The sequence below is a fragment of the Dipteris shenzhenensis genome, chromosome 7 (genome assembly GCF_047967505.1).
Source record: "Dipteris shenzhenensis isolate YYH24624 ecotype China chromosome 7, Dip_SZ_1.0, whole genome shotgun sequence".
NCBI classification, from domain to species: Eukaryota; Viridiplantae; Streptophyta; class Polypodiopsida; order Gleicheniales; family Dipteridaceae; genus Dipteris; species Dipteris shenzhenensis.
In genome coordinates, this window is record NC_141602.1 from 13791228 (window position 1) to 13797227 (window position 6000).

Below are 6000 nucleotides of genomic sequence, written 5' to 3' on the forward strand. Positions count from 1 at the left end.
TGGGGATACCCCCCATCATGGACAAATATTTAAACGATTTCTCGCACCCTTCTCTTACAATTATGTAGAGAGAGAGAGAGAGAGAGAGAGAGGTATGGAGGAAGATCGCTAGAGACAAGCAAAGTCATAGAGGGAGATGGGTAAAGTGAGAGAAGAGAGAGGGATGGAGGGAGGAGGGGGGAGAAAAAAAGAAAGTTTATTAAAGTCTACTAAAGACCATTGGGTCTCTTAGATTGATAGAAAACCTGATACAATGCACAAAAGGGTGGAGCTATTAAAGAGAGAGAGAGAGAGAGAGAGAGAGAGAGAGAGAAGGGGGGATGAAAGTGAGGCGAGGGGATAAAGGAGAGCAGAGCAAAAGAGAAAGAGCACATGCGATATGAGAGAAAAGAACATACCTTCAAAGAGAAAAGAGAGAGAGAGAGAGAGAGAGAGAGAGAGAGAGCACTCTCCATTTTTAGGCATACTCCTTAAAGGATGCTCACCAGAGAGAGCAATAGGAAGGAGTTGGGGGGGGAAGAGAGAGAAGGGAGAAAAAGAGGGGTGAAGGGGAGGGAGGGAGAGAGGATAGAAGGAAAGATGGGGGGAGAGAGAGAGAGAGGAGAGAGAGAGAGAGAGAGAGAGAGTTTATTAAAGTCTTCGTAAGACCGATGGATCTATGAGACTGTGAAAAACCTGATACAATGAGTTGTGGTAGTGGAGCTACTAAACGAGCATCCACACCAATGCAGAATGGAAAAAATGCAAAATGGCAGTACTAAGTCCTAAGTACAACATAGTCATATCCCAACTATATATATCAATCCCAGCATCATCTTCGACATCATCATAACCATCATCATCATCATTGTCTCATCAACAGGACATTAGGATGGGTGAGACTGTGAAAGTGGAGGCATGAGGTTTAACAATAGAACGATGTCGCCCGCTCAAGGGTGCAATCCTGGTACATCTCCTGGTCGTAGCTCTGCGTCCAACCAAGGCCACCGTGATCCCTGCTCCGACCCTAAACAAGCAAGGAATGTCCCCAAGTGTGATCTGTGAGTCAAGCCTCTATCTGAGCTGTCAGGTCACAGGCTCCGAGACACGATCATGTCGAGGTCTCGCCTCGTGGGAGTCTATGATTTGGCTGAAAGAACTTCGTGATAGAGCTCTGAGAGATATCAATCGAGAGAGAAGTCTGATCATGTCTCCGTGCTCGGAGTATCTTGTCACGGTGTTTGAGCATCTCATGAATGAAACCAACCAAGCATCGCTGGTCTGGGTAAGAGAGGATACGGGCCAGCATCCAATAACTCTCTCAAGAGACAGTAGAAACGCCCTCGTAGCATACCTGCCTCCTCAAGGTCAATGTCTGGCAGGAGAGTGGAATCATCCCTGAAGTCGAGGAGTGGTGTCTGACGAGCATTTGTTCTCGCGTTGAAGTCCCCAACTAGGAGGACTTCCCCGCAACTAGAGAAGTCAACGATGGACTGATAAAGGGCACCAAATGGGGATGTCTCATCGTCCCCTCGAATATCTCTGGCAAAGCGAGAGGTCTCGAGGGAAAAGTATAAACAAATCTCGGCTATCCATGTGTCATCCGAATCCAGAGAAACCTGGAGTGTGGATCTCTCTGCTCCACTGAGATGGTCCCCAAAAGTGTGGATCTGTGAAGGACTGCGACTCCTCCTGATCCTTGAACCTTGAACCCCTCTTGTATCCCTCGTCTCATCTCTCTAAGCAGACTCCCATATATACCCGCTGACTGCTAGTAGTGGGCGCTTTGGACTCTAATGTGTCTCTGTGTAAAAAACTATGTCGTGATCTGTATAGGATTCCGAGAAGTTTTTTGGTTCTAACCATAAGATACCATTACAGTTCCAAATGGTACAGGATAGGGTCTCAGATGTCTAGGTCTCATAGACCCCGCCCCCCTATGCGGGAGAAGAGGTGGGTGCTCGATGAGGGCCTGTAAGGAGTCGTCCATCTCGTACTACTAGTAGTCCACTTCCCCTCTTTGTGGGCCTGATCCCGTTGCTGCAACAAGAAACGCCTCTCCTCAACCTGTAGTGGAGTGAGGTCCTCGTCCATGGAGATCGCTGGCTAGTATCGTAAGGCTAACCTACGACTTAAAGCTGATAGTTGTGCCCGGGTGTCATGGAACCGAATGATAAGAGACTGCTCTCAGTTGGGGTCCCTCCCAACCCGCCATGCTCTCTTAATCCTATGCTCAGTCGTCCCTAGGATAGTGGTCACAAAGGCCTGCGCATCTGCCATCGGGGAAGCCTCAGTGCGGGAAATCCCACGTACTCTGATGTTGAGAGCATTGCTGGCTCTCTGTTGTTGCTCCAGGAGAGTAGCCAAAACGGTTACCCTTGCAGGTTCCCGTTTGGCTACATCGACCCATCTAGACGTCTCAATGGTAGATTGCATGCTCGCAATCTGTGCCTCCACAACTGGGGTGCTCTCTGGGATTGTACGTACACAGCAGTGACCTGTCGGAGCTGTGAGATCTCTTGTCTGAGCCCCTAAATAAGATCAGCTTGGACTCAGATAGCCTGAGACTGCTCTTGTATGGGTCGTGCTTGCTCCTAGGTGAAGCGTGTCTACTCCTGTGCGAAGCGTGACAGCTCCCTCTCGCGCTCTCAAATGCTCTGGACCTCCATCAGCAAATACTCCCAAGCCTCTGATGGGTCAGCTCATCCGTGCTCTAACGAAAACTGATAGGACTATGGCCTGAAAGCATGAGGAGACTGGAGACTGGGTGATTACTGGGTAAGATGGGTGCGGTATGGGGATGATGAGGCGATCCCAATAGGGTGAGGGAGTGTGGACTGACTGAGAGGCACTGACTGAGAGGCAAAGGGGAGAGAAAGGTTGAGTAGTGTGGAACAGTGTACGACTCCTCCAAAGTAGGTGTCATAATCGAAGAGAGGACTATAGCGGGAGAAGAAGGGAGAGATGAAAGAGATGGTGTCAGTGACAACCCCTCTATCCTAGGGGAGGGTGGGGCAATCGATGTCATGGGTAGGGGTATATCAGAGCCAAAAGCTGTAACAGTAGAGGCTGTGGGCAAAAGTGGAGCTGAAAGTGGAGCTCGAACTGGAACTAGAGCTGACGCTGAGGCTGAAGCTAAGACTGGCACTGAGGCTGAGTATGAGGATGTATCTGATGTAGCTGAGACCGAAGCTCAGACTGAAGCTGAAGCTGAGGCTGAGGCTGAGGCTAAGGCTATGGCTGAAGCAGCTGAGGCGGAAGTGGGCCCCACCTTTGCTTTGCTGTCCACTCCAAGTCCACTTCGGTTGTATCGTGTGTTCACATCTTCGAGTTTCAGCTGTGTCTGTTTTTTCTTGGCGGCTTTATCTATATCCTTGCCACCTTTTCCCACTTTGTTTGATTGACCCGTGTTCGGTGCAAGTCTTAGTGCAGGAGCGGGAGAGGGAGTGGGAGTGGGAGTGGGAGTGGGAGCGGGAGCATGAACATGAGCTCCCTGAAGTAGATCAAGCTCTAACTAAGGATATTTGTAAAAGACAAAACATAACTATTTGCTTAAGAGATTGGAGTTGGTCGTTAAGGTTTATAAATATGATGTTGATGAATTATGCAAGTAGGTGTGACTATAGCTTTGAGCCTATCGATTAAAAGCGTTCTAAGTAAGTTTGCTTTCTTAAAAATTTTCACCACATATACACAATCCAAATAAAGACACTCAAAGGTTAATTTTTGTTATTGAGGAGAAGAGAGAGAGAGAGAGAGAGAGAGAGAGAGAGTACACACATGCACGCGTAGAGAGAGAGAGAGAGAGAGAGAGAGAGAGTACACACATGCACGCGTTAACACATGCGTGCAAGGGAGAGAGAGAGAGAGAGAGAGAGAGAGAGAGAGAGTACACACATGCACGCACACATGCATGCGTTCACACACGCACAAAGGAGAGAGAGAGAGAGAGAGAGAGAGAGAGAGAGAGAGAGAGAGAGAGTGCAATAACAATGACAAGAAAAAATAATCATACAAACATATCTTCGTGTTTTTAAGCACACCTATTATTATATCTTGCACTAATTTCACGTGTAAGAAAATTAGTAAACATGGAGTACATACTTGTTATTCAACCCTACCTTTCTACTCCAATAATGTTTTTGTGGTTCCACCAATATTTTATGCTTCATGGGGTTTTGGTTTTTGTTGCTCTTGCAAGCTTTGAAGTTTGCTCAAATACTCCCAATGCTAATCATAATTTGAATCATACTTTGTGATAGAAAGTTGGCCTTGTTCTTCTCATAAAGCTCCTTTTCTTCTTCCACATACTTCCCTTGAGACATCTATCCACCATGGATAGTGCTTATGATCCCATCTATAGACGCATGCTTAATAGAGTAGTCCAAGCCGTAGTGACAGGTGGCCATGATTAACACATGCTTAATACTCTTTCACTTGATCCTATGTATTCTTATTTGGCAAATCGGGGCATTCATCCTCACCAATGATCAATTTCTACATTCTTTTACTTAAGCATAATCATTGCATATATCACTCCCTTAGCATCGGTATATGTATTCAATCACCCTTTGCTTTTCTTGGGCACGAAGCACTACTTTATCTTGCCCAAACAATTGCATCTACTAGCATATAATCTACTTCTCAACTATCCATCATGTACTTGTTGTATACTATAGTATATACTACAGGTCTTTTGCAATGGATGATTGCATTTCAACACAAAAGAAATGATTTGTTGTTGCCCAACAATAGTTATTGAGCTCAAGGCATAGCTTAAAATAATATTTCCCAGTAACAATCTTCTTATAACAAGTTAGTGCAAAATTTCTCTTCAACATTGGATTGTATCAAGTGTCTTCAATAGCTCTTTATTAGAGTTGTGTTGCGAGTAGATCAAGTGAAAGACTTGATCTTCAATAGCCCTCTGTTGGAGTGGTGTTGCGAGTAGATCAAGTGAAAGACTTGATCTTCAATAGCCCTCTGTTTAAGTTGTGCTGTGAGTAGATCAAGTGAGACTTGTAGGCAACTTCTATTATGATGACTTCCTCTATTCAGTTCTAATTCTCTCCCACTCAAAGGATTTTAGGGGGTGTATCTTTTCCCAATTCTATGCATTTATTTATGTTGTTCAATTCAGCTCATTTGCTACTATTTGTTGTTTGCACCAGATGTGCTTTGTTGTTGCTAGTCTTGATAGTGACTAGAGGCCACCTACCTCCAAAGCACACCATAAAATTTGGTTGCCCCCTTCAAAATAAATGAATCTTGTATGAGACTATATCCTCACTTAAGGGATTTGGCAGATGGCACGTGAATCTTCTAGTATCTCATGGTAACATGATGAGTGTAAGGAGCCATCAAGGGGCCAAGATTATTGGGGGAATGATATGTAAACCTCACAAAAACTTTTCGAGCATTGTTCAAACATCACATTACACTAGTTGCACAATTAATGAAATGAATTGTGCCCTTATATTGTGTGTGTATATGAGAGAATAATCTCAATGGTTGAGAAGTACGAATAGGATTGTTTGGTCAAAAGGCTTTTATTGTCAGCATTGTAATACTCCAGCTTGCTAATTGCTTTGCCACAATCTTTTATTGCAATTGCAAATATTGAAGGGAGATTATACACTAGATTCATGATACATATAGGATGCCATATCCATCTCCCATTGAGGATAGTATCTGATTTGGGATTGATGATTTGTCTAATGTTTTGGAAATAAAATCCTATTCCATGCATGAGTATATACATAGTGTTGTTTTACATGATAGTTGGAAGTGAATGATAATGCTAGGTGCCATGTGTTTAAAATATCTACAATGGGACTTAGTTTTGGAGTTGATCTTGTGATCACAACCTAGACGTGCAGTGAAAATTTTGGACGTTCATTCGTGATTTCCATAGAATAGATGGATGGGCCACAATAGGGGCCATATTTATGATCTTTACATTCAAGGGCTTCTTACATAGTCCTTTGTGAATTTAAGTTAGAGTATTTGAATAAGGGTATA